The sequence below is a fragment of the Mustela putorius genome, unplaced genomic scaffold, assembly GCF_011764305.1.
Source record: "Mustela putorius furo isolate JIRA1106 unplaced genomic scaffold, ASM1176430v1.1 tig00000174_pilon_pilon_pilon, whole genome shotgun sequence".
NCBI classification, from domain to species: Eukaryota; Metazoa; Chordata; class Mammalia; order Carnivora; family Mustelidae; genus Mustela; species Mustela putorius.
Window position 1 is genome coordinate 41,116,227 of NW_025421304.1, and position 27,260 is coordinate 41,143,486.

At 59.3% G+C, this 27,260-nt stretch overlaps 1 protein-coding gene and 1 long non-coding RNA gene across 6 annotated transcripts in view; one reads left to right on the forward strand and one right to left on the reverse strand.

Moving 5' to 3' along the window:
* GSE1 (Gse1 coiled-coil protein) overlaps positions 1 to 27,260 on the forward strand; it is a 387,483-nt gene that overhangs the window by 263,451 nt on the left and 96,772 nt on the right. The gene's annotated exons all lie outside the window — the stretch shown is intronic.
* On the reverse strand, positions 20,443 to 24,730 carry LOC123391034. The gene is made up of 3 exons (XR_006605676.1): positions 23,857 to 24,730; positions 23,478 to 23,614; positions 20,443 to 22,760 (listed from the first exon to the last, which is right to left on the reverse strand). It is a non-coding gene; the product is annotated as an uncharacterized LOC123391034 (long non-coding RNA).

Here is a 27,260-nt window from a genome sequence, read left to right on the forward strand (position 1 = left end):
CCCCAGGGCTTGCGTCACCAAGACCCACCGGCCCACGGGGCTTCACTGCTTCCAGGCCTCCGTGTGGAGCCCCGTGGGCCAGCGTTGCCTTTGGGCAACGTGGTGGCCTTACTTGGCCTGCGGGAACCAGGCTTCCCTGCCCACAGCGGGACCCCTCAATCCCCCAGGCTGGTGGGATGCTGCTTTGGGGGCACAGATAGCCCCTCCACTGGGGTCAGCTCCCCTGTCCTACTCACAAGTGTCCTACTCACAAGTGTTGGTTGGCAGAGGCCCGAAAGAACCGGGGAGGAGTGGCAGGCAGCTCAGCTAGAAGGCAGGATGGCTTTGTAGGAAGGCCTGCTGCTGTCCCTGTTGTGTCCTCAGCAGTGTCCTGGGGCCTGAGAAGGAGGGAGGTGGCCACACTTCTTTGTTTCGTGGTTTGGCCTCCTCCTGCCCCGTGCACGGTGCCCACGTCAGGTCAGCCTGGGGGCCAGCTCCTTGTGTGGGGCCCACGTACCTGAGAGTCAGGGTTCCGGACGGAGCCCGCACACAGTAACGCCCCTCCGGAGGTTCCATTAGTTCTGTGAGAGGCAGAGTCCTCTGGGGACGGAGGAAGGAGCCCACCCACCCGTCCCTGAGACGGAAGACCCAGGGAGCCTTGGGGTGGGGGGCCGTCGCCCCCGGTTGCCCCCAGCTGGAGAAGAGGGAACCTGGTGGCCCCTCAGCTCTCTTCCGATGATGGATAAAGACATGCGCTCTTTCTCACACAGGCGACCAGAGCCGATAATTAGCTTTTAACCTGTCCCTGCCGTTAACTCGGAAAGGCCACCATTTGTTCCAGAGAGCTGCTGGAGTAGAAAGAACTAAGCATGGCCAATTTTGTTCAGGATGAATTAAGACTTGTAAATGTAGAATGAGTTCATCTATTTAATTAAGTAGCAGCAATGTGGATGTTAAATTACCTTTGCAGCAGACGTGCCAAAACAGTGTTATAAAAATACCGTCGGTGGCGCGGGGATTTGGGGAGGAGTGCGGCTGGTCCCCTCCCGCCTCCGAGCGGCTCGCGCCCTGGTGCCCTGACCCGCGCCTCACCTGCCTGCCCAGAGCCGCCGGAGTCCCTTCCAGCGGGCACACTGTAGCCAGGACAGATGCAACAGATGCGCTTCTTGGGAGGAGCTGTCTGCCTCCCCCTGCCCGGCCCCCGGCGTCTGCGCCACGCGTGTGCTGCGGCACGTGGACGGCCGTGGCGAAGGCCAGCCCCTCCGGCGGATGGTCTCGGAGAAGTGCTGCCCTGTCACGGGGAGGACAGCAGAAGGGAGCCCTGCCGGAGAGTCAGGACCCCCCATGGGGGACAGAGGGAGGAGCTGGCTCCGGGCGCTTAGGTGGCTAGCAGGAGGACCAGGGCCACAGCGTCTCAGCAGCACTGGCTGTCAGAGACGGGGGTCGCTCTAGGCTGGGGAGCTCAGACGTACTCCGGGAGGTGGTTCTTGCATCCCCAAATCGAGCTGCCCTGTGGAGGGATCATGGCAACAGTGCACCGGCCCCGGGTGGGGAGGGGTGGAGAGCTTTGAGTGACCAGGTGTGGGCACAGAGAATCTGGAGGACAACAGCCGGCCCTGCCCTCCGGGATGGCCACAGACGGCTGCACACACGCCCCTGAGCGCACGTGGGAGGGACAGTGGAAGGAGAGATTAACGGAGATGGGGAGCAGGGACAGTTAGGGGCGTTTCTTAAAGTAGGGGATTTCCTGCCTGGGTTTTGAAGGATGACTAGGAGTTCAGCTGCTAGATGGGGAGAAGAAGGGCGTTCTGAGAAACAGAGAGAAGAGCTGGTGCTGAGCAGATGGTAGGCAGGGAGGGAGATGATTGGGGGTGTGGCTGGAGAGACAGGGAGCTGAGGGGCCTTGAACATGGTGCTAAGCAGCTCGCAGGGCCCCTGAAGGCTGTGGGGAGACGTTTGTCCATTTATTGCTGTGCTAACCTGGGCACACAGCCACTGGGGAGCCACCCACAAACCCCCTGCCCTCAAGAGAGCGTAGAATCAGACCGAGGCCATAGGTAAGAAACCAGAAAACAGATAAGTAAGCACTAGGTTTGATGGTGCAAAGTGGTGTGGAGACAGCACGCTGGGCTGGGGGGATCGAAGCAGCAGGGCAGAGACTGCCGGCTTTTTATGGGGTGCTCAGGGAGGCCTTTCCGACACTTCAGCAGAGCCCAGGAGGAGCGAAGAGTGATGGAGATGCTTGTTTGCTGCAGGCAGCCCCAACGTGTGCCTGGTCTTCCAGAGAGATCGTTAACAGAGCCCCTTCTTGGTGCTGTGGATGTCTAGGAGAGATGAGACGGGTTACATGGAGAGAGGGCCAAGGGCCAAGGCCCTGAAGCAGGAGTGAGAGCCAGGAGGCCATTGAGGGGTAGAGAGATGAGCAGAGGATAGCACAAGGCCCCAGAGAGTGTTGTGATGGCTTGTCTCTCACTCAAAGGGAGACGGGAGCCACGGATGATTCTGTGCAGTGGAATCCAACTTTGGTGTAACAGGCCTCCTCCGGCTGCTGTACCAAGGATAGACTGCAGGGGGCGCAGGGGGCAGCGGCCGCCGGGAGGAAGGTACTGCACTAGTCCAGGCAGAGTGAGGTCTCTTGGTGAGAGGGAGTCCTACTCCACGTTTGAAAGAGGCTGAGGGGCGCTGGATCGTGTTGGGGGTGTGAGAGCGAAGGGGATAGGGCTGTTGGAAGATTTTCAGCGGAGAAGCAGCGGGAGCCAGTGTACGTGGGCGGCTCAGTGGCAGGTGGGTAGGGAGTCCTGGAGGAGAAGCCGATCCTCCTGGTTGGGGCTGGTGGAAGACCTAGGATGGCCCGATATCTGGCCTGCAGCTATGTTTTACTTGCTTCCCACGCAGTGTCTTATTTATTTTTGAAAATGTATTGCCAATACTTAAAAAAAAAAAAAAAACAGGAAATTTTTTTAACCCCAGATTTTTAGCTTCACTTTAAAAAGCCTGAAGCTCTCTTTACACTGGGTCTGCATTCCAGCTTGGGCACCTGTTGGTGGGAGCTACCCCTGCTTGTGCTGGGAGGGGCATGTGTCCTTCTGTTTCCTCCAGACACCAGTGTCCTGAATGCAGGATACTATAGGCTTCAGCCTACGGGTCCTCCTCTTGGCCCAACCTCTTGTGCAGTGCACAACCTGCCCACATGTATCTGGCCCGTCTGCCCCAACTGGAACCTGCTCTTCAAGTCTAGTAGGAAATGAGAGGCTTGTCAGGAAATCTCTGTGAGTTGTGCCTGCCCTCCTGTCACCCCTGGCCCCCCAGTTTCCAGCTCCGCCGTCTGCTTGGGCTCCTTGAAGCCTCGGGAACCATTAAAAGGCTCCGAACGATATTGATCAATCTCTCTAAAATGGATTATCCCGTTTGCCTCCCAGCCTGACTGGATGCCCTGGGTAAGATCAGAAAGGAATTATGTTAGCCGGAGGCAGAGGGAGCAGGGGTGAGAATGTATCTTTTCCCCGGTGATGCAATCTTATCAGAGCTGAACTTTACTCTCCATCTTGGGATATAGGATACTTTGGGGATGTCGGAAAGAAATAATCATCTTACGATTTGCAGCCTGCCCTACACTGAGCCAGCTGGGAGGGATGGTGGGGGCCGGGGAGGCTGCTGCGAGGACCATTTTTCGTTGGAACTATTCCCTGGAGAAATCAAGCCCTCTTAGAAATTCCTCTGGGGCCTCAGCCTTGGGTGGTGCGCCCGAGACCCGCTCTGCGAGGTTTATAGCCCCGTGTTGTGGGCCCAGGGGACAGGCACGTTCATTAAAATTTGAAACACAAATGGAAAATTGCTACCTGAAGCCTCAGCAAGCAGCCAGCCCACGGATCTGAGTTCCCGCTAATGGATCGAACACGGAAGAAACAATTACAGCCACCAGCACGGCCATTCCTTGGGAGATAGTGGGGTCTAACTAGGGAGGGAAAATCCAGCCTCGTCAGAGGCAGGGAGAAGCTTTGAGGTCCAAGCAGGGATGATTATTTTCCTGTCCTCTGTCCCAGGCTGAGACCCCAGCCCAGCGTACTGTCTGTGGGGCATAAACCATCGCTGGGCACTGTGGTCTTTGTCACCCTGCCAGACCCCCCCCCCCACAGCCATACTCCTGGAACACTCTGGCCTCTGGCTAGAGGGTTTGGTTGCCTGGAGCAAGGACTTGGGTTCCAGGGGTTTTATTTGGGAGGTGATTCTGGGAGACGTGGTTGAGGAGAGAGAGTGGGAGGAGCTGAGGAACAGACGAACAGGCGTCCCTGAGCCTGCTGTGGGCGGCTGGAGCTTGGCCTTGCTGGGAACCCCTGACAGGTGGTAGGGACACTTCTCCATTGTCCTCAGGGTCCCGGGGGCAGAGAGCGTCAGGTGCGCCATACACTGCGTCGCTGCAGGGGTGAGTCGTCCAGGGGCTGCTGGTGGGGAGCTCTGATGCTTCAACAACCGTGTCTGTCTCTTGCCTGCTCCTGAGGCGGGTGGGAGGCGCCTGCCTGGACACACAGGTGAGCACAGACTGTCGGATCCCAGCCGGCCCGAGATCAGAGCGCTCAGGGCAGAACAGGATGGCTGAGGCCTTTGCAAGGGTCAGGTGGGCGAGAGGGGGGACCTCTGCTAAAAGACCCCTTCTGGACGGGCTCCAACTCCCCCAGGACCCGAGGGCTGCTGGGCGGGAGACACCGCTGAACGTGAGGACAAGGCTTCTGCCATCTTCAGCAGAAGACCCTGGGAGCTGTGTCCCCACCTGCCCCAGCCGCCCTCCCGCTGCCCCTCACAGCCCTGCTGGGATTTCTTTTGTGTGCACTTGTGTTTATTCGGCCAAGGGCTGGGTCAGGGACTTGGAGTCCAAACTGTTGTAAGGAAATGGGGGTGGGGGGCTCCCTTGCCCCCCCCTAGGATGGACCGGATGGCCCTGGGTCTTGAGACAATGGGCCAGGGAGGGGGCAGGTGCTAGGCCCAGGGCAGGAAAAGGACGACTTAAGGATAAACACAGACCCGCCCGTGGACATGAACTTGGGCTGCAGAGAGGTTGGCAGACTCCTCCGTGGAACCCAGGGGAGACGTGGCCAGAGTAGGGGTGGTCAGGGGCCGGAGGTGGTGTCCAGAGAAAGGGACAGCCAGTGGAGAGCCCCCGGTTTGCTCTGAAGGCCGCCTGTGTCACTCTTCTTCCTGCGGCTACCCCACAGGGTGTGCCGCCCTCACTTTATGTATGGGGATACTGAGGCACGGAGGAATGTGCCCAAGGCCGCACAGCTAAACAGTGGTGGAGCAGGATTTGAACCTGGTGCTCTTGCTCTAACCCTTCATTAATAACCGCTGCCCCCCCACTTGGAAGCTAGGCTCCCCCCCACCCCCGCATTCACTGCCTGGGACTGCCCCTTCCCCAGCTCTGCTTCCAGCCGCGACCTTGGGTAGAGGCTGAGGCCCCTTGGATGGGGCGGGGGGTAGGATACAACCGTCCCTCTGGTCTGGGACTCGGCACTCCCTTGAGAATTCTGCTGCATCTGCCCCCGCCGTTAATATTTGGCTGGAGGAGGGGGAGGGTCACATCTGTTCTTTTATGTGTGACAGGGAGAGGGAGATGTGTGGCACAGGGCTGCTCTCCCCTGCAAGTCGTGAACCCGTGGCCTTGAGGTTTGTGGTTATCATCAACAGACTTCAGGGGCTGGCGATTTCCCCCGGAACGTCCCCATGTGCCCCGAAACAGGCCCTCACCCAGCCCACCTTGACCCCTGTCCTCCAAAAGCAGGGGACACAGCAATGCAAGAATATACCAGAACTCTTTTTCTCATTTTTTTAATAAGATTTTACTTCTTTATGGAGAGAGAGAGCACGCGCACACACAAAGGGAGTGAGAGGATGAAGCAGACGCTCTGCTGAGCAGGGAGCCCGATGCGGGACTCGATCCCAGGACCCGGGATCACAACTGGAGCCAAAGGCAGATGCTTAACAACTGAGTCGCCCAGGCGCCCCACAGTCCAGCCATTGGAAGAGCTCTGCTTACTGGCTTCTGACACAGGTGTCCATCTGCGGACCCACCACCCCAGCCCTCAGGCAGCACATTGCTATCATTCTGGAAGGTTCCTTCCCTGTCTTCACCCGAGGGTGGTTTTCCTTCTCTCTGCATTAGGCGTCAAATGGTGGTAAATTACACAAAGCAAAAGTTTGCATCTTAACCATTTCTAAGTGTTCAGTTCAAGGCCATGGAGTACATTTTCGGTGTGGCACTGCTGTGGTCACCTTCCCCGGTCCAGAGTGTTTCCATGATCCCACACCAGGACTCTGTCCACAGCGGTTCCCCTGCCCAGCTGCTCCGTCTCTGTGCGTCCGGTTGCTGTAGGATGTCCTGCGAGTGGATCCTACAGGGCTTGTCCTTTTGTGATCGGCCTCCTCTGCGGAGCATAACGTCAGTTGGGTGGGGTGGTCACCCGTGTCCCTCATCCCTGCCTCCATGCCGCACAGCTGGCTGGCGTCTACACTCCGGACACTGTGGGTCATGCTGTGGCAAGTCTGCACAGATTATATTTCTCCTGGGTGTCTCTGCGGTTGGGGGTGGGGGATCCCACGGGATCCGGGAGCTTGTGTACACGTTGCTGTGGGCCCTTCTGTCTGGCCGCCTCCGTTCCGCCTGCCCTCTGAGATGCCTGTCCAGGTCGCCCTGTTTGTCTGTCTGTTGCTCTCTTGGTTGCCGCTCGATGTTCCTCTGTGGCATTCAGCATGGGGGTGGGCGGTTCTCTGGCTGAGGGACAGCCACTGGGGCTGTCTGGGAGTGAGGAGTCAGGGTGCCGCATCTGTGTCTCAGAGCTGGCCTGTGCACGGCCTGCCCCTCTGCGCCCCTTGGCTCAGGGCTGGGGGCTGATGGACGTGAGATGCTGCCTGGCCCCAGCGGCTCCAGCACTGAGACCACCCACTGAGGACCCTGGGGGGGGGCCCACACTCCCGTCTTCATCCCCTCCAGCAAGGTCACCTGGGGGACCTCTGTCCTGCCCTGGGGGCTTCCTTCTCCTTCTGCTGAGGCTGCGGTCAGGTCCGTGGGGGGGGGGGGGTGGAACAATCTTGTGGAAGCCCCAGACCCATCCTTCCTGTAATGGGGACGCTTTCCCGGCCCAGCAGGGGAAGTGGCAGAGGGTAAAGGTTGGCTGCCTTATCTGGCCTCCCTGGAGGGAAGAATAAAAAAAACAAAGCCGCCCACAGCCCTCTGGGCCTGACGGTTTGCTGATAAGAGGAAGGCTGGCTGGTGGTTTGGGATGAGGCCCTCAAAGCAGAAGTGGGTGGGCCCCTTGCTAATCTGGAGATGCACGTGGCCCAGACCCCAGCTCCGGTGTCAGGGGCCACACCAGATCAGCCCCTCACCCAGATTCCCCTGAGATCAGTATGTTCTCCCCTAGCCCAGATCCACGTGGAGGTTGTGCCTGAAGGATCAGCTTTCCAGATGCCCTCAGATGTGGCCTCTGGGCCCAGCCCTGCCTCCCCTTCATGTGGTCTTCAGATGTGCATGCGCTGAGCACCTGCTGTATACAGGCCCCAGGCCTGGGCTTTGGGATTCCCAATCAGGAGCTGCCATGTGACAGTGTAGACCCCAAGGTTCCATGAAAGGAAGGTCCGGGGAGGACATGGAGAGGACATCTACGGGAGAAGTGTCCCAAGAAGGGAGGCCTGGCAAGGTCCTGAGGCGTAGCAGGGTGGGTCAGCTCCACAGCCAAGCTTCTGTGGGTTTGACTAAAGGCCAGAAGTTCTGGGAAGTGACCTGACGCTCAGGTTTGGATCAGGGCTTCTTTGGAAAAGGAGAAATAGAGCCACTCTTGGTTGTATACAGAGTGTGGAAGAGGCAGGGGCCCTTCGGAAGCCATGGCCAGACAGGGAGGGTCTCCAAGGCATCTGCCTTTCGGTAATGACTACAGCTGCAGGCAGGGACCCGTCTGTGACACGGGGACATTAGCCAAACTTCTCAGGTAGTGGAATGTGCGAGCCTCCCTGAGGGCCCAGAAGGTTCTGCACTTTCCAGGTCATAGGTCTTTGATCCACACTCACTGCTAGGAGGAATCTGAGGTACAGAAAGGTCACAGGCCAGGGGTGGCAGGTGGGTTGGAACACAGCCTGTCCAGGCCCTGGGCTCTCACCCCCAGGGTGGCGAGAGTTGGGGGGGTGCTGCCTGGGCAGGAATAGCTGCCTGTTCCCTGCATCCAGGACATGACCCGCTGGGAAAAGCAGGGCAGGAGTGCAAGGGTGGGGGAGGGGAGGGCCTTCAAGGAGAGGCAGACCTAGACGGGATCGCTCATTTGCCCCCAAAGGGGAAGGCTCTAGAAACTTGACTCCTGGCATGGCCCTGGGGCTGGCAAGGGACAAGGGACGCGCTGCAGGGGTGTCCCTGCAGGGTGGAGGAGGGAGAGGCAGAAGGTCTGAGGCAGCGAGCTGGACAGGTAGGGCCAGGCACCCGCCCGGGAAGTCCCCAGGTCGGTGGAGAGGAAGGGAGGCCATGAAACGCAGGCTGTCCCTTTGGGGGTTCATCAGGTGCTCTAGACCACGTTTGACCAGGAGGCCGATGGCCATCGCAGGGCCTGAAACTCGGGCTTGGGGTTATCTGTGTGCTGCAGGATTTCACGCTCCTGCTGCCCCAAAGACAGCAGAAAATCCAGGTCTGGCCGCTGTAAAGAGGAGTCGATCTTGACTTTGATTTTCACAGGCGTCTGCTTGGGCAGGGGGTGCAGGAAGAGGGTCAGACGGAGGAGCGAGGCTCCACTCCCGGGAGCTCAGTGATTCTTGGCACCAAGTCAAGCTTTTAAAAATTCAAAGGCTAAAGGAGGAGACACAGGGCTGCGCAGCCAGAATGACTTGGTGGTCACCCTTGCGGCCCGCGGCTGCCCAGGGACCGAGTACTTGGGCAGGACTGCAGCCTCCCAGCTCCAGCTCCTTCGGAGCAGGGCCCCACACTCCTCGGAAGCTTCCGGAACCCCAGTCCTAATCCAGGTTAGAGGCAAGCCCCCGTTCTGAGGCTGTGCCCTCTGTCACTTTGTATCTGCTTGCTTATTCAGGACCGAGACCCCACTATGTGCCGGGCACCTTGCTCGGTGCCGTTGACCTGGGGGTGAAGAAGCCTGGTCAAGTCCCAGAGAGAGACAAGATGACAAAGACCATTAGGTGTGAATTCAGGGATGACATGCCGCTGAAACCCCACAGAAGAGTGAGGGGATGGGGCAACACGGGTGAGGCTATGAAGCTCCTTTTGAGAGGGCAGAGCCCCAGAGCAGACCTGAACAGAGGGAGGGAGGAAGGGAGCCTTGTGGATAGCTGGGGGAAAGCGTCCCAGGCAGACGGCACAGCCGGTGCAAAGGTCCTGAGGCCGGAAGAGGGTTGGGAGACTGGTGCTGCCAGAGTAGAGGTAAGGCACGGCCAAGGTTGTATCTTCTAAGTCTTACAGGGACCATGGAACCAGCATCCCAGGCTTGAGGCTGATTCCTGTCTGGGCAGAATTTCCCAGTGGTCACCTGTCTGCCTCCCTCAGTCGTGGCTGGAGGGGGAGGAAAAAAGGCACGGTGGCCATTCCGACCCATCGCTCATCCACCCTGAAGCCACCCGTGGTCCCCCGGCTGGCCCATCAGCAATGGGTTTTTAATTATCTAAATATTGCCTCTGCCCTTTGCTTCCAGCCGGGACTGCTGTGCTCTGCAAAAGGCAAATCGCTTTCAGCGGCTCTACTTGGGGGCGCGGGAAGCGTCTCTCCCTTGTCTGATTACAGCACGTATAATCTGCTCGGTGTTATTGTTCGGAAACAATACGGCGACATGGCAGGGAGTTCAGAAAGTGGATGTGGCAGGAAAGGGGCAGAGCTGCCCGCCATCGCTAATAGCCACGCGTCGCCTGGCATCCCCGGCCCCGTCCCGGGCCACACGTGTCCTTTGTTGTTGAGCCGTGCGTGCGCCTTGTGTGGGGAGCAGCGGACAGCTGGGAGGCTCGGCAGGGGCCGAGGGTCTCTGCTAAAGGCATCTTGAGGGAGCCGACCCAGGAAGCAGGCAGGTGGTTTGATCTGGGGCTTTGCCACCCTTCTGAGGCCCCGGCGAGGCGGAGGCGGAGGCGGAAAGAACAGATGAGGAGGTTTTCAGGGAAGAGGTCCTCCGCCAGGCAGAGCCAGCTTCGGGGAAAGGGCAGGGGAGCCAGGCTCTCCTCTGACGCTGCTGCCCACCTGACGCGGGATTCAGGCCACCTTTTCCTCCCTCCTGCGCCCAGCCTCCCCCCTGCCTGCTCCCACCTGTCTTCCTCCAGCCCTGGCCAACCCCCGCCCCCCCAGCCCTGCCCCAGGCAGCCGACGACGCGATGCCGGGGGTCCGAGCCTCTGTGAGCCGGATGCCCCTGATGCCACGCTGCCCGCGGGGCCGCCGCCCTCCTTCCGCTTCCCCGTGCAGCCTTGCCCACTCCCGTAAGTGGCTTAATTAAGGAGCTGTGCAGTTTATTTATGTATGGACCTAGTCTAATTGGCCTGTTTGTCTTTCCTCATTATTCCCAGCTGGACAGAGCCGTTTGAACAACAAATGCGAAAAGCCTGGGTTTCTCCAACACAGTGTCTATTTTTGAAAGCCCGCTCGGTGCCCCCGCTATTAGCCGCGTGCACATGTTTGCCGGCTTCAGCCGCATGCCCGTAAGCACTTAATTGTGGGTGCAGTTAGTCAAGGCGGGCGGCTCTCTGCAGATTTCAGGGGTGAGGGGACCTAATTACACCTGCAATTGAGTGCTGCAGCGGGCACAAAAGATGCCTGTTCAGCTTAATTGCAGGCACCAAAATTGCCCCCACAGAAAGAATCCCCGGTCGATGCTTTGGGAGCCAAGGCCGGGAGTTGTAATAAAGAACGGATAACTCAGAATTATAGCGGTAGGGGGTGCTGGGTCGGGCCTGAAGGATTCGGCTGTGTGCAGCAGCCATTACACCTCTGGGCTGCCTTTTCCACCGTTGAGGCTGCTCTGTGGCTGAGTTTGTTTTATCATTGGCACCTGCCTTCACACACAGAAATGTCACCCAGAAGGGAAGCGGGGGTTAATCACCTCCTCCGCAGGTCGGCCTGCGGAACCTGTCAGCAGGCTCACATGGAACGGGCGGGTGTGGCTGCCTCAAGCCCCGAGGGTCTCCCGTCCAGGGTGGGTGCCTGATGAGTCCGCAGCTGCCCTCTGAGCTCCCGCTGTGAGCCGGGCGTGGGTCTCGGCGAGGTGTGGGTGAGGCGGTGGAGCCTTGGTGGGGAGGACTCCGCCATCTGCGGTGACCTCAGACCGTGGTGCTTCTCTTGTTCCGGACTCTCCTCCGCCGATACCGTGAGGCTCGTCTGTTATTTCTCTGTCCCAGCTGCAGACCCACAGGTTTCTGCAGCTGCAGCCTCTGGGGGACAGTGGACCTGCTTGTCTCGGCTGTTCTTGCTGCTGACTTGCAACCCGGAAGTGCGGATTTCTGGTGTGCCTCGTTGTCTTGGCCTGCTGTGTGCTGGCCGTCGCAGTTGAGAAAAAAAAGAAAGAAAGAAACGCAGGTCTAATTTGAAGCCTGAGATGAAAGTGCTTTCCTTTAAGAGAAATGGTGTTTGTCTCCAGCCAATACCTAGAGACCCTACTGCGTCGCCACTTCCTTAGTCAAGTTCAGGGTTTGAGGACTGCAGGACGGCACAAGTCGCTGCAGTCCGACGGCACTTCTGCACGGGGCCTCCCTGGCCAGCTTCCCCTTGGCTCTCACCCTGAGCAGGTCGTTCCCGGGGGTCCTGCCTTGTTAGGGGGAGGGTCTTCTATTAGCGCTCCAACTTGTGCAGAGGCCCCAGGCTTTGCTTTCTGACCCCTTGTTCTTTAAGGCCGTAAGACCAGACCTTCCGACTTTGCAGGATTTCAGATGCCCTTGGGGCCAGCATGGCCTCTGGAGCAGGTCAGCCCCAGGTTCCAATTTCCCTGTCCCTCTGACCTGGTAATTCCTTACCGTCTTGCCAGCTGTTGGGTGCTTTTAAGAAACTGCGGGACTATTTCTATGCAGCTTTTAGGGTTGATTTTGTGGGTCATTATGAGAAACGGGAAGTCCAGGGCACTTCTCTAAGTCCGGTGGTTTGGGGGTGCTGTGGGGAGGGGGTGGGGACAGTTGCCAGAGCCCCAGAGGGGTGTTGAGGGCTATGCTCAGTGTGGAGCATGGCAGGGAGGGGCAGATGTCCACACTGGTCAGGGGAGGAGCAGGCAGCCAAATCCGGTGTTTAAGAGAAGAGCAGCAGAGAGTCTGAAGACCAGAGAACCCCCAGGGAACTCCTTGAGGACCAAGAGCAGCAAAGGGGCAGCTCAGATTGGGGACTGCCGAGATTCAGCCGATGGGGAATCCTAGATCCCCAGCCAGAAGTGGCCCCAGGGCTTTCCTCTGTGGGGCCCAGCCAGGGCAAGAACCTGGGTCATTGGCAGAAGCCGCAGAGCAGGCGCATCTGGACACCGGGCTGCCACACAGGTGCCACATCCAACCACGCTCCTGCTGCCCTTGCTCAGCTCTTCGGCTAAGTTAAAACCACTTCTGGAGTTTGGCTGGTGGGGAAGGGTCTCACCCGTCCCGAATGTGTCCCCTTTGCCCTGCCACTGCTTTCTCTTGTCTTCCCGGCCTGCAGTCAGATGCCATGGCAGGGCCACGGCAGGGCCACGGGCATGGCACAGAGTGGGCCCGAGACCCTGTTTCTTATCCCTTTGGATCAGGACACTGTCGTGCCTTGCAGCCTGTCATTTGTGTGACCTTGGGCCTGACCCTTCACTTTTCAAGCTCGGTTTTCCCTCCGTAAAGGGGGCAGCCTGTCTCCCTCCCTGACAGCGAGGAGGAGCCGAACACGTGGGCTAGATGAGTCAGTGGTAACAGTTGTGAAGTTTGGGGACACGGTGGCGAGACGTAAGCCTGGCTCTGGGGCCGGCAAAGGCCTTGTCGAGGGGTGCAGTCCCCAGAAGGGGGCTGGCTCAGAGTGTTGCCAGGCCAGGCCTGTGTCACCAGCCGACTCCTCCGTGTCTGACCTCAGGGGAGGGATGGGGGAGACAGCTCTGTGTGTGCTTGGGTGTGCGCGTGTCGGGATTTTCCAAGTCGGTGCTGGGACGTGGGGAGGGTGTGAACCCACACGCGATCAGCAGGCGAAGGAGGAGAAGCAAGTTGCAAGCAAGTCGCACCGGGCGGCCTTCTCTTTGGAAACCCGTTCCGTTTCTTAAATGTCAGAGTGAGCAGATGGTGTGTCTGAGTTTTATTAATCATGGGCTCATGGAGCTGGAAGGCCTGGGGGATCATTTAGTCCGTGCGTCCTACCGAGGAGGAGACTGAAGGCCAGAGAAGGCCAGAGCCACCCTGCACCTGTGATGGGGACTGAGCTGTGCTGACCCCCAGGCCGCCCCCCCCACAATGCTCCCACATGCCTCCCACTTTGTAGAACCAAACAGGTGTATGCTCCCGCCTGCTTCAGGAACAGCCATCCTACCTCCCAATTAAAAGCTGAAGCCAAGCTGATTCTGGGATAATCCACCCCCACAAACAACCGGAAATCCTGCCTTTGGGACACATGGGTCAGGATGGCGCTTGCCAACCGAGAATGTTCCGGCCTTGGCGCACCGTGCGACGCCGCATGAGCTCATGTTGGCCGGGTGCGGGCAGGAGACACGGTCGCGAAGCCCAGAGGACCTGATTTGTGTGTGGGGGGGGGTCCCTCCTGGGCCCACCTCTTTATCGCAATTCCTCTGAGCCACAGAGCTCCTCCCAAGCTGAGCACTTGGCTGAGACTGTTCCCTTCCCCCCAGTGGCAGCTGTTGAAACAGACTCTAACACGGGGCACCCGGAAGTTCATCTCATCACATGATGTTATGAAATTGAAACCACCATTTTGACCCAAGTGGGCAGAATAGCTCTTTGTCCTGCCTTTTTCCCAACACATGCTACAGCTGTTCTAGTTAGTCATGAGGTGGCTCTAACCAGGCCCACAGCTTGGTTCTGTGAAGAGAGTAGAGGTGGGGCTAAATCATACTAGAGTGTAAATGACTGATAGCAGATACTTTCTTTTTTTTCTCCCCCAAGCAGATGTTCCTTAGGTTGGAGAGAAGGAGGTCTGTGGAGGAAAGGGAGAAACATGGAAAGGCCCAAGGCACCGGGGTTGCCCACATAACCCATGGGTCCATTCACCCCCTTGTTTCTGTATGAGCCCTCAATCACTGGACTCCTTCCCATCTGATCCTGTTTCCTGAGTCACAAGCTTGTCCCCACTTTGGAACCATTGCTTCTAAGCAGCACCAGAGAATCAGAAATAGCTAGAAGACCCCATTTAGACCCTCGAATTTTTTATGCAGCAAAATTAGGGCCAAGAGAGGACCATTGTTTGTCCAAGGCTGACAGCAGAACTAAAAAGCTCAGGTTGCTCATTATACTGGCTGGACCCCTTAGGCTACAGTGATGGCTGTCAGTTGGGATAATTTTGTGCCCCTGTCCATCCCCCATGGGAGAAACGTGTCCATTCTGGAGAGATTTTCGCTGTCATAACTAGAGTGTGCTCCTAGCATCTGGTAGGTGGGGCTAGGGGTGCTGCCAAACATCCCAGAGGGCACACCGCCGCCCCCAGCCAAGAATTCTCCAGCCCCCTCAGTGTGGCGGAGGTGGGGAGCCCCGTGCCACATCCATGCTTTGTGAACCCTCTGGCCAGAGGAGCTAGTCACGGGGAGGGTGTCTCATGCGGGACACGGCAGAACCCCGCGGGCTCAGGCATGACCCACAGAGGGTGAATAAAGAACAGTCAGGCCACTGGGGACAACAGGACAGGTGCAGAGGAGGGGGGTGGCTGGGCTGAGTCAGGATTTCTTCACGGGAGAAAGGCAGAGGGGGATGACAGGGCTCTGGGGTGTCCCCCTCCAATGGCGCCATCGTGTTGAAAGCCAGCGCCCAGCGTGAGGGGGACAGCAGGCACGAAGCCGCCTTTTAAGACTCCCATCTTGTTGGCCAGAGGGCTGTGTAGACTGGAAGCAGTCAGGCCCAGGGGTGCACGGAGAGAGCTGCATGTTCTCCCCAGACGTGCAGTTACGTCACCCCCTGCCCTTCTTCCCCAGCAGGAGGTAGTGGGACTGCTGCTCACGGATGCCTCTCCGCCTTGAACAGGCGAGCCCTGATCCCTGGGTGCAGGCTCGGGTTCAGAGAAGAAAGCCTTATTGCCTGGGGGCAGGCCGCCCACGGGCTGTTGTGGGGTCCCCAGAAGGTGACCACTGGGATTCGCGCCGGCAGGCTCCCTCTCCCAGAGACCTCCCTCGGTGGCCAGGCCCCTGTTGGCTCTGAGTGAGGCAGAACATTCACGACCAAAAGCTGTCTTGGATTATGAATGGACTGCTTCCAGAAGTGGCCGGCCTGTCGCAGGCGCATGAGGACAGGCGGGCGGGGGCGGAGGGGGGGGGGGGGGGCCCTGTCAGGGATGAGCTGTGTGGCCCCAGCAGCCCCAGACACGGGCTCTGGCTGATTTCTCTGGCATCCACGCAGCCCCGAGAAGGGTGGGCTTTGGCCCAGTCGCTGTGTATGGCTCCTCAAGCCAGGATCTTAAAGAGTCCTCCAGTCCCGAGCTCCACCCACAGGCCCGAGCTGGAGGTCGGGCGCCCAGTTCCGGGGGCAGACCACAGCGCGCACTGTCCTTGCCCTTCTGGCTTTTTGTTTGGTTTGCTTTTCATTCAACAAATGGGTATCTGGGCTCCAGCCTCTTTACCGGGTCCTACCAGAGGCTGACGCAGAGGATTCCTTAGAGCACGGTTTTTTATGTATGTATGTATGTATGTATGTATTTATGTATTTATTTAAAGATTTTATTTATTTATTTGACAGACAGAGAGAGACCACAAGTAGGCGGAGAGGCAGGCAGAGAGAGAGAGAGAGGGAAGCAGGCTCCCCGCCGAGCAGAGAGCCCGATACGGGACTCGATCCCAGGACCCTGAGATCGTGACCTGAGCCGAAGGCAGCGGCTTAACCCACTGAGCCCCCCAGGTGCCCCAGAGCACGGTTTTTAAAAACGAGGTCACTTTATATCTCTGGGCCTTAGTCTTCCTCACCTGCAAAATGGAGGCGACGCGACAGACTTATTTTTGCCGCAGGGACAAAACGCGGTCACGCCCTTAAAGCGTCTGGCTTCGGGCGAGGTATTGAGTAAATGTCTGTGCGGGGGGGGGGGGGGGGGGGGCGTCTACTGGTCACGTGCTGAGCTAACCGGAGCTGCGGTGATGAAGGGTCCGGGCATCCCCGGGGCTCCTCACACTGGCCGTGACATGTTGGAACCCTCAAAGCAGAAGGCACACAGGAGATCATTCTCAAACATGTGCCCACGTTAACGTACAGTTGGTGGGAGGCCACCTGCTCTTAACAACCTTTTGGGGGGCGGGGGGTCACTGCGCCTCCCATCGGTGGGTTCAGGCTCATCCTGCGAGCGCACGTCTGGTGGGCAGACGCAGAAAGGGAACCTGGAGGCTCGGGTGGGAGGTTTCGCAGGGCCGGGCCTGAGACTGGTGCGATGTTCCCGCACCACGTTCTGTCCGCCGCCTCTGGGTCATCCAGCCCCCTGCTCCTGCCCTGGAGCCTGAGCGGTCTAGCCTGGGGTGTGAGCCCGGGGCCGGGAAGGGAAGCAGATTGGGTGGAAAGCTGGCCACCAGGGCTCCTGGTTGGTTACCGCTCTCCCAGGCCCCATGGGCTGCTAGCAAGCAGAAGGCCAGCTGAGCCCTCCTTCCTAGGTTCCTCTGGCAAGGCTGGTTGGCGGTCCCCCGCCCCTTTCCGGGCAGATGGCCACACCCGCTGATCTCTTACAGGCTGGCTGCCATCCAAACCTCAGGCAGGGAATGTGGGTTCCCAGAGAGGAGAGCAGGGGGTGCATGGGCCGCTCAAGAGCCTCCCCATCCCGGTGGGGTGTTGACTGCGGCCTCACAGAGGACAGGCGACTGTGCACACACTGCCTGCTGCCAGGGGCCCTGGACCCTTCATCCAGGCCCTTGCTGCAGACCTGTGGGAGACATGGACTCTGCTGGCCTGAGGTCCATGGAGTCTGGCCTCGGACAACACCCAGGGCCTCCCTGGGATGACAGCACAGAGGGAGCATTTGTTCCTGCAGAAACAACAGGACGTATTAGTTTCCCGTGGCTGCTGTAACAGATTATTACAGACTGGGTGGCTTGAAACATCAGATACCTTCCTTTCTCCCAGTTCTGGAGGCCAGAAAGGTCACCACAATCCCACGAAAGCCTCAAGGGGAGGCTCCTCCCTGCCTCCTCCGGCTCCTGGGGGCTCCAGGTGTTCCTGGGAGCCGTGGTCCCATCTTCTGTCTGGTGTCTGCCTCTGTCCTCACATGGCCTTCTCCCTGTGTCTTCTCTGGTCTGCTCTTTTTATAAGGACACTTGTCGTCAGATTTAGGGCCCACTCTGATAATCCAGGATGACCTCATCTCAAGATCCTTAATTACATCTGCACAGACTCCTTTCCCAAATAAGGTCACCATCACAGCTTCTGGGTGGACATGTATTTCGGTGGGACCCATTCAAACCACGACACGGCGGCAGGGGGAGGAGGCCCCAGGAGACCCGTCTAGACACCCCCCATCCCCCAAGACAGTATGGCACAGTCTGGATGGGGGGCTTGCTGGAGCTGCCCCAGGTAGCAGGCAAGCAGAGGCGAGCACACAAAGCACGCAAAGATGGAAACCAGACCTGGGTTTGCAAATATCACCACGAGGGGGGCCTGGACAGAGGTTCCCCTTTTCTCTTCTGACCTCTCAGACTTGCTTGTTGTCTTGAGACTTGGAACCGGGCACCTAAGGGCAGGAGCTGGACTGAAGGAGAAAGCAGGTGTCTGCTCCCTGCGTGCCCTTGGGCAAGTGACTTCACCTCTTCCGGCCTCAGGGTCCTCAGGTATGAAATGGGTCCATCTCTGTAGGTCTGCAGGTCGGCCTCCTAGGGCGGGGGCAGGTTCCGGATAAGATAGCGCTCTTAGCCAAGCACGCCCCCGGGAGGACTGGGTGTGCTGAGCCCCGGTTGGTGGCCGTCCTATCACACGGGAGTCACTACAGGTCTGTTTACGGAGTCCTTCCCCTGTGCCAGGCTCCAGGCTGGTTCCACACCCGCCTCTTGCTGGAATGCGGGAGCGATTTCATCCCATTTTCCTGGTGGAGATGCCAGGTCTCCAGATGGTGATGTCATGGCCTTGAGGGCCTGCGGTGGGTGGGGGCCCAGCTGAGACGTGAACTCTGGTAAGTCCTGCTCCAACATGGACTCTGGAACAAGTTTGGGTTCAGATCTCAGCCCTGCCACTTCCCCGACTGTGTGTCCCTGGGCGAGGTCCTTGACCTCTCTGTGCCTCATCTAGAAAATGAAACTCATGGTGACCTTGAACAGCATGTTAGGAGGATCCAGTCAGTTCCCTGTGAAAAGTGCTGAGAACAGCAGCTGGCACAGACGGAGCGCTCAGGAAACATCAGCTGGCATGATTATCCCAAAGAGGGAAGTGGAGGGGCAGACCCAGAGGGCCATTTCGGGCTAGCTACACTCCCAGCATGGCCTCTGCCCCCTCCCCTCAGATCCCCCGGGGGCACGCCTTGGTGGCCTGGTGGCAGCTGGGCCTGGCCTGGACGGCCAGCAGGGTGCAGTGGGCATGCAGAGCTGGCGGGCCCACGGCTGCAAGTGTCGCCACCCCCCCCACCCCGTCCCCCCTCCTCCGGCTGCGCTCTCCAGACCCTGGCTGCAGCCCGGGTCCTCAGCACGTGCAGGGAGCCTATTTTTACTGCGTTCAGCTGACGCTCTTGGCCGGCTGGGCTGTCTCCGTGCTTTGGCAACGGCAGTCCCGCTAGGGGGAGTCTCGGGCCCCTCCATTTTGAAGGAGCATTGGGGGGACCCCTTTGCTTCAGTGTGGGATTCTGGGGGGCTCCACGCAGCTTCCAGAGAGGCAGCCGGCCCCCAGCCTGCTTTCCCCATTGAGAGACGACGAAGCGCTTTTCTTCTCTTTCCACCCTGCCCAGGACATGGCCCCGAGCTGCCCTCTGACCCTGGGTCGGCTTGCAGGGTGGACAGGGGTCTTTCAGGGAGGTGGCGGGGTGGGTGGTGCGGGAGGGGGCGACTTTGCCCTGTGGTGGCCCCGACGGAAGGAGGGGCACTGGAGGCTCAGCCTATCCCATTTCCTGCCTCTTTTCTAGAAATGCCCTCCTCTCTCCTCCCTCCTCCCCCCAGAGGTGATCTGACCGAGACGGTGGGAGGGTTATGGCCGTGACCTGCGTCTGAGAGAGAAGAGGGGTTGGAGAGAGACATCTTGTGCTTGCACAGAATCCCATCGAAGGGACACTCCCAGGAGAGTGCTGCCCTTCTCACCTGGGCCAGGTGTGGCTCAGGCTGGCTGTCCCTCTCGCCCCCCCCCCCCACTTCCACCCCCCGCCCCCCGGGCCAGCCAGGCCATCGCCACCCTCCGGGCTGGGATGGCTCCCCTGGGAATGAATGGCCACAGTGAGGCGTTCCAAAGACGCCAGCCAAGCCACAAGGGCCAGTGGGAAAGGGAAAATCCTTCCAGCTCCTCGTTCAGCCACATTATGGCAAACAACCGAGCCATTCAGTGGAGAGGCGGCCCACTAAGCAGGCTGCTTGGCACGGCGGGGGTGGCTTTCTATTTTTCTGCTGTTTTGGCTTCAGGTCAGGAGCCGTGGTGCAGCCGTGCTCTCACAGTGGGTCTCCTCCTTTCCTTCCTTCCAAACGTCCCTGTCACCAGGAAATGTCACCAACCTACTCCGAGCCGCCCCAACGCAGGCCCGAAGGAGGCTTGGGTTTCGCTTAGAACCTCGGTGCTCACCTTCTTCCCCGAGGGAGTGGCCGAAAGCCATTAGGGGTTGGCGGGAGCGTCTAGAGATAATTCAATGCAGGCATTCAAATGCTTATAGGGAGAGATGTTTGCCTCTGACTGGGGAGATGGGAGGCCGGGGCTGGCCCTCCGGAGGGGGGCTTCCCACCCTCTTACTGCTCAGTCCCCCACCTGCCCGCTCGGCGGGGATCTCTTGGCCTCGCCTTTCCGCCTTATATCTGTCCTGATGGGTTGGGGAGTGGCTGTCTCCAGGGGGTCCTGCACTGAAGCCGGGCGTTTTGGAGCTCGAGGCAGGAGACCCTTTTGCCAGCCCCCGGAGCTGGGAGCGTTGTCCACAGGTGGCTCTTCGAAGACCAGCTCCTTGCTGGCATCATCTTCCCCATTTTAGCAGGGGAGGGGGGGCACCCAACAGATTGGGGGACCATCTCTCCCTCTGTACCCTGCCTGTGATTGGCCCGTAATTACAGGTTTATTGCCTGTATAGCTATTGTGTAATGACATGTTTGCAAATTAATTTTTATGGCTCCTGCCATTAGCATATACAGTAGAGGAAGGTTTAGTATTAATTACTACTGTTGTTCATGTAATCCTGGAGAATTAAAAACCAATAAAAGAATGACAACAGAAACTGGTAGTTTAGGGTCTCTTAAAAATAGTTTAATTCCACGCCCCCCCCCCAGTAGGATCAGAGATCTTCAAAGCCTATGAGGGACCTGGAGGGGCGCGTGGGCGGCAGCTCCCACGACCCCCCCCCGCGCGCCCTGTTACCCCAACTCCCAGAGGGACGCAGGTTATCAAGCGTGCGGGTGATAAGTGGGTGATAAATGGGCAGGAGGCGAAAGCTGGGGTCCAAGTCGAGGCCGAGCCGAGCCGAGCCGGGGAGGGGGGTGGGGGCGGGCAGGTGCTGGACCCCGACCCCGACCCCGCCGCGCCGGGAACGTTGTCTCCCTCGCCAGGCCGCCAGCGGCGGCGAGCGCAGGGGGAGGCGCGGGGAGCGCCGAGCGCGCCGCCACGCAGCCCCGGAAACAAAGGGCCGCCGCCGCCGAGGGCCGGGAGCGACCTCCGGGGTCAGCGCGGGGCGGAGCGGCCAGATGCCGGCGGCGGGCGCCGGCGGCCCCGCGTGGCCGGTTTCCTCCAGGTCAGCGGCCCCGGCGCTGCCCCGGGTGACCGCGCGCGCCCGGCCGCCCGTGGGGAGAGGCGCCGGGCGGGGCGCGGCCGGGGCCGGGGGACTAAAAGACGCGCCTCGCACCCCCGGCCGAGCAGGCGGCCGCCGGCGTGCGGCACCCACCCAGCCGTTGGTGGCGGCGGGGAGGAGCGCCACCTCGCTCCCGCGGCTCCGAGCGCTCCGCCCAGCCCATCTGAGTCTTCTGGCGGGGTGGGGGCGCGCGTGAGTGGCCTAGAGGGTCCGGAGGCACGCCTGGTGCCCCCACCTCCTCCAGTTTGCCCTCCGGAGCGCGCCTCTAGCGTATCGTATTCCGGGAGTTCAGTTGTCATCTGAAGCCCCGGCGTTTAGCAGGGACCCCGGGGCTGCCGCGGGGGTCCCCTGATGTACGCAGGGGCTGGGGAGCGTTGGCAGGAACCCAAGTTTGGCGAGCTCGCGGGGCCCCGCCCTGCGTACCTGCGGGCTCAGATCTGCTCCTCAAAGCAGGCTGGTTGTCTGTGGGGTCAAAAGGTGACCCCTTAGTGTCACCCGGCCGCGATTCCGGCTGGTTGGGCCACCGAGAGGCCCTCAGAAGGGAAAAGGGCTTGAAAATAAGCCGTCACGTCAAGAGGCGGCGTTGCAGCGCGCGTTCCAGAGTGTGTGGGGGCGTGGGGAGAGGGAGTCTGTCTCTTTAAAATCGCTGGGCTGGACAATGAGCGCACAGGATGTGGTTTGGCGGCAGGGTTTTTTCCCCTTCGATTTGGGGAATTATCACATGGGGCCTTCTTGAGCTGGTGTGAAAGAGAGGCGGCGTGGGGAGGAGAGATACAGACTCCACACTCACACTGGGTGCAGTTGATCGTTCTCTTAAACCAAATTAGCCAGGGCGCTCGTTACTATGGTGCAGCCGCGGCTTGCAGAATCCCAGTAATAGCATTTATTAGGTCTATTTGCCTGGAAGCATGCCTTCCCGGATCTGATAATGCACCGGTGCAGGGAGAGTGTGGAAGATGGTATCAAGCATTTGATTACACTTACAACACGGATTTTTAAGGGTGGGGTGCGGGGCGCGAGGGAGAGAAAGGAGAGAAAGGAGCTGCTCGCCTTTGGAGCTCCCCGGAGCTGGGCGGCGTGTGCGTTTCCGCAGTCCCGCGTGGGTTCACCAAAGGCTGGCCAGAGCCTCCCGGGGCACGGTTTGGGGATTCTCCTCCTAGGCCCCGGCAGCGGGTGAACTCCGGCTCCCGCAGCTGTCAGCCGTGGGAGGGGAGGGCGGGCGGGCGGCCAGAGCGCGGAGTTGGGCAGCCGAGGGGGGCCCGGCGGCGCCCGCGGCCGCCCACTGTTTGCAAACGGCCCGGCTTTGGGGCAGAGCGGAGCGCCCCGCCGCCAGCCGCGGCACCCTGCCCGCGTCCGGAGAAGGGGAGCCCGGCTGTCTTGCGCCCGGATCCCAGTCCGCACGGATCTGCGGCCCGGATCGGCCGCCGCGCGGGGAGAAGCTCGCAAGTGAAACTATTATTATCGCTCTGCAAAGCATGCAGCTCTTGGAAGATGCCGCGTAGAGACGGAAGGAGCCGCCGCCGCCGCCGCCTGCAGCCGCCCGCCGCTGCGCCCCTACCCTTTCGCTTTCATTAGGGGAGACAAATCTGCTGTCAGGCAGCCAGCTTTCCAATTTACCGATAATGATTCTTGCATGAAAATTGATCGAGGGGCTCTCCACCGCCGCGCGCGCTCGCCTCCCCGCTCTCCTCCGGCTCCTTCTGCCCGGGCGCCTGAGCCCCCGCGAGTTCTTTCTCTTCCTTCCCCCACCCCTGCTCTCTGAGTCAGTGGTGGGACGCCGGCCCGGGGAGATAACAAAAAAAAAAAAAAAAAAAAAAAAAAAAAAGAAAGAGAGAGAGAGAGAGAGAAAAGAAAGAAAAAGGTGGGGGGTTGTTGGTGGCGAGGGGGGAGGGGAGCCGTCTCTCCGGCCTGCTTTCTCCTGCCGGAGACTTGTTTGCAATCGCTGCCTCTTTTATTTACGAGAAGAAATCTCCCCCTCGGTACTTCTTGGCTGTTTGGGTATTAATTTTCTCCTCTCCCCTCTCCGGCTCGCCCCCTCCTCCTCTCCCCCACCCCGCCCCTCCTCACCCAGTAGCTAAGGGGAAACGAAAACAAAGCCGATTTCTCCTTGGCAACAAGAGATACCCCCTCCCGCCGCCCCCCCCCTTCCTTTTTCCTTCTGGTTCTGAACGTGAAACCCTGTTGGAAACAGGTCCCTTGACCCTCGCCCTTGACATTCAAATGGCTGAATGGAGGAGAGATTGCTACTCACACGTCTTGGGGCTGCTCCCCCCCCTCCCTCTCTGTCTCTCTCGCTCCTTTTTTTCTTTCAAATGAGTAATCCCTGAAGATCTCAACCCCCCAATTTCATCACCCTCACCTCCCCCCTTTATTTTTCTCGCGCTCCTCTCCGCGCTCCCGCCTGCTTCCCTCCGCCGTGCGCCCCCCTCCGCCGTTTTATTTGCATCTCAAGTCCAAAAGGCAGAAAATACACACGCGGCGGCGGAGACACCGGGCAGCCGTGGAGGCTCCGGCCCGTCCTCGGTCGTCAGTCACCTCCTTGTGGATCTGCCCCGGGGCCGAGGTGGCCGAAACTGCCCGGGCGCTGGCCCAGGAGAGAGCCCTTCCATCGTCTTAGGGAGGGAAAAAAAAAAAAAAGAAAGAAAAAAAGACATTTTTCTCCGTTGCTCTCGGAATCGCTCTTCTGTCTTTATTTTATTGTTTTGGACATTTTTGAGCGCCTTGGCTCGGACGGTTCTTTTTGTTTCATTGCTGGGTTAAAAAAATTTTTTTCCCCCTAATTCATCCCTCTCTGGCCACTATGGAATTCTAATTTGAATCATGTTTGGATTGAAGCCGCCTCTGTATTACTTACCAGGTAAGCAAGCGGTGCGCGCCTCCCCGGGTCCCGCGCGGCGCCGGCGCGTCCCGGACCCCCCCACCCCCCAGACCCGCAGCCTGGGTCGGGGCAGCGGGTCGGCCGAGCCCCCCAGCCCCCTCCCCATGTCGCGGGCGGGTGGGCGCGCGCGGCCCGGCGGCTCCCGCTGCGGTCCAGCGGGCGGTGTGTGCGCGACGTGCGGCGGGGAGCGCCCACCCTGCCCGCCGCCCCCACCGCGCCGCCGCCGGGGGTTGCGCGTCTCGCTCCTTTTGTCTGCCCGGAGCCGGCTCCGCCGCCGCGGCGCGGCGAGCGTCCGGGGCACGCCGCCTTCCGAGGTGAATTAAGCCCCGGGTGTGAAGTTACTTTGCCGCACGCCGCCCCGATCGGTGCCTTGCGCCCCCCTCCCGCCCCCAGCCTCCAGCCAGCCCCCCTCCCGCCCCTCTGCCTCCAGCCAGCCCCCTGCGCCGTCTCCGCGCGAGCGCCGCGCGCCTGCCCCCCGCCCCCCTTCCTGCCCGGGTTTCCCTGGAAGGTTTTGTTCCTGCCGAGGTCGGAGGAGGGGGCCGGGGAAGCTCCGGAGGGTGGTTGTGGCGTGGCTTCCTGTTTCCCTAACCTTCCTGCGCGCTGACAGCCGCCTGCCGTGTAACTTTCTGTTTCGGGGCAAGTCGTGCTTGCAAGCCAGAGTGGAGGGGCGGGGAGGGGGTGACAGCCGGAGGTTTGGGGAGCCCCTCGTGAGTTCCCCTTGTTTGGACTTTGAAACCTGAAAAATAAGGACATGTGGGTTGAGGGGAGGCTGGGAAGCCAGGGGTTCCTGGCGAAGGAGGTGGGGACCTCGGTGACCCTTGGGGCCCTTCCGGCTGCCTCCTGGTCACCCCCTTCTAGTGTCCCTGGGGTGGGGAGTAACTGACTAGGCCTGCCCTCTGTGGGCCGCCGACCCGCCGGTCAGGAGCACATGGCAGCCTGCGACTGCTGGTTTTCTCCTCCCTTCTCGCCTCTGAGAGTTTGATCTGCCCTGGCAGGGCACACAGTTCCTGTGGAAGTTGGGGGGGGGCGGTCCATGGATCTGGGGGAGGGGAGATGTGGGGAGGAGAGGAAGTTCTGGGCTCACACTGGGGCTTCTAAAATGCTGCATAAGAGGCTGCCTGTGGAGGGTAATTTCTGCCCTGTTCTGCTGGGGGAAGGTGCAGGTGGCTGGGTGTGGGGATTGGGTTTTTTTTTTTTTTTTACTGTAGGTTCAGAAGAAGCTCCTGTCACTTTGGCTGAGGCTCCCACAGAAGCCCCACGCTCCATGGGAGGAATGTGGGAGCCACAAATGGCCTGGACGGGACCCAGCTTTGCTGGATCTGGCACTTGCCAGGGTGAACCTGGACAAGGGGAGGAGGTCGTCCAAGAGGCCAACAGACTTAAAAAAAAAAAAAAGAAAAGAAAAGTAGGAAAGACTAATGGGTTCTGGATGAAATCTGTACAGTTACTCTTTCTGAGTGTCTGTGGCTGTTTTAGGTCCCCAGCCCTTCCCAGGAACTGACATGGTCTGCATTTAATGCTTGGTGTCTACACCGCTTTTGTAGCAAGTGTGTTTCTCAGGGTCTGCTCTTGTATTGGTCTCTTTGCCCTTCACGGCCTGAAATGCAAATCCAGCGCTTCCCTCCCTCCACACTGCCCTTGAAGGATCTGATCCAAATTAGAATCAGGAACCCCCAATTTGCAAAAGGGTTGCGTTTTAGCACAGGGCTGCTGGGGGGTGGGTGGGGAGCCATCTCCCCCATAGGTAGCCGAGAGCTGGCGAGATGCATGGGGGCTCTTGGAACCCCAGCTGCTCTTCCTGTGGGCCTCCCCCCTGCACCCGGAGCTGCAGGAAAGCAGGGGGAGTTCTTTCCTGTTTGGAGCCCCCCTTCCCTCATAGACACTCAGTGCATGTTTGTGGCAAGAATGAATCTTCTTAAGTACAGGGTGTCTTAAAAGCACAGGTGTTTGTAATCGACACCCCACTTCACCTGCCATTGGGTGGCTGCTGGTACTTACTATTTATCAGGTGACCGGTTTTCTGTTTACACTTGGAGCATTCAGAAAGAAAAGGAGGAAGTGTCAGGCTAGGAAATTCAGAGCAATTAAGGAAAATCAGTCCTGGCTGGTGTTAAGCCCCAGGGGCAGGAGGGCGGGGTGGGGGGGGGGCGGGTGCCCGGTGGGGAAGGTCTGCCCGCCTGGCCCCCGGGGGAGGTCAGGGCACAAGTCATTTCTCAGCCTGTGGAGAGAGGTTTGTCACCTTGCTCTCTTCTAGCTTTCTCTTTTTTAACTCCCTCACTAGGGTTTTGTACTTTATAATTTTGCTGTTACAGTTTACAGGCTTCATGGGGGAGAACCATGGTCAAGTGGCTTTGCTTCCCTGCTTCTATGAGCTCAGAGTAGGCAGTGGCCTAGTTCTCTTGACCACTGTCAGACCCCCTTGGGAGTGCTTTGCAGGAGTTTCTCCCATCTCCCAGGTCCGTGCATGTGGCTGCCCATTTCACAGACGAGGAAAGGGGGGCTCAAAGGGGCTAGTGATTTGGCCAGAGCTGGGATGTGGAACCGGCTGCTGCCCGCCACACTGCTCCAGAAAGGAGAGGCCTAGAGGCACCTCTTAGAGAAGAGGCACAGCCTTCCTGGTCTCTGGAGGCCTGACACCAATGCTCTGGAGCCTTGGGACCTGGTTCTGGCCCCACAGCTAGATCCCCAGGCTGCATCTGTAAGTGTGGGGAGCCAGGGCCCAGAACCTGCCTGTCCAGCCCTCACCCCGAGGCAGTTCACAGTCCTCAACTGCTGCTCCTCCTTGACCGGTGACAGGACTCAGGCCAAGCAGCAACGTGTCCTGCTCTACCTCGTACAAGTTGGGACCTTGGGCGGGTGACTTGAGCTCTCTGGGCCTCGATTTTTCCCATTTTTGAACTGGGATCGGTAATGGTATCTCCTTCAGTATGGTATGAGGCAGGGGCTGGCGATCCCTGGCCCATCTCCTGTGTTTGTAAATAAAGTTTTATTGGCACATGGCCACGCCTGCTCTGCGGTCTGTGGCAAGCTTTGGGGCTACAATAGCAGTGCCGACCAGTTGTAACAAGGCAGATATTTCAGCTGTGTCCTGTGTTTGCTACATCTGGTGAGGACAGGCCTACGAGCCTGCAACAAAGTTAACAATTAGCAAGCTATAGCAAGCTATAGCTAGCATAAAAATGATTTTTTTCCAGTAAGCTCTGCACCCAAAATAGGGCTTAAAGTCACGACCCTGAGATCAAGAGTCACATGCTCTACTGACTCAGCCAGCCAGCCCCCCCCCCACCCCGTGCACACACATTGTTATTATTAAGGTGGAATTATTTGCAGAAAATCACTGGGCTGCTTAGTAGTTGAACTGGGACTTGAACTCAGGTCTT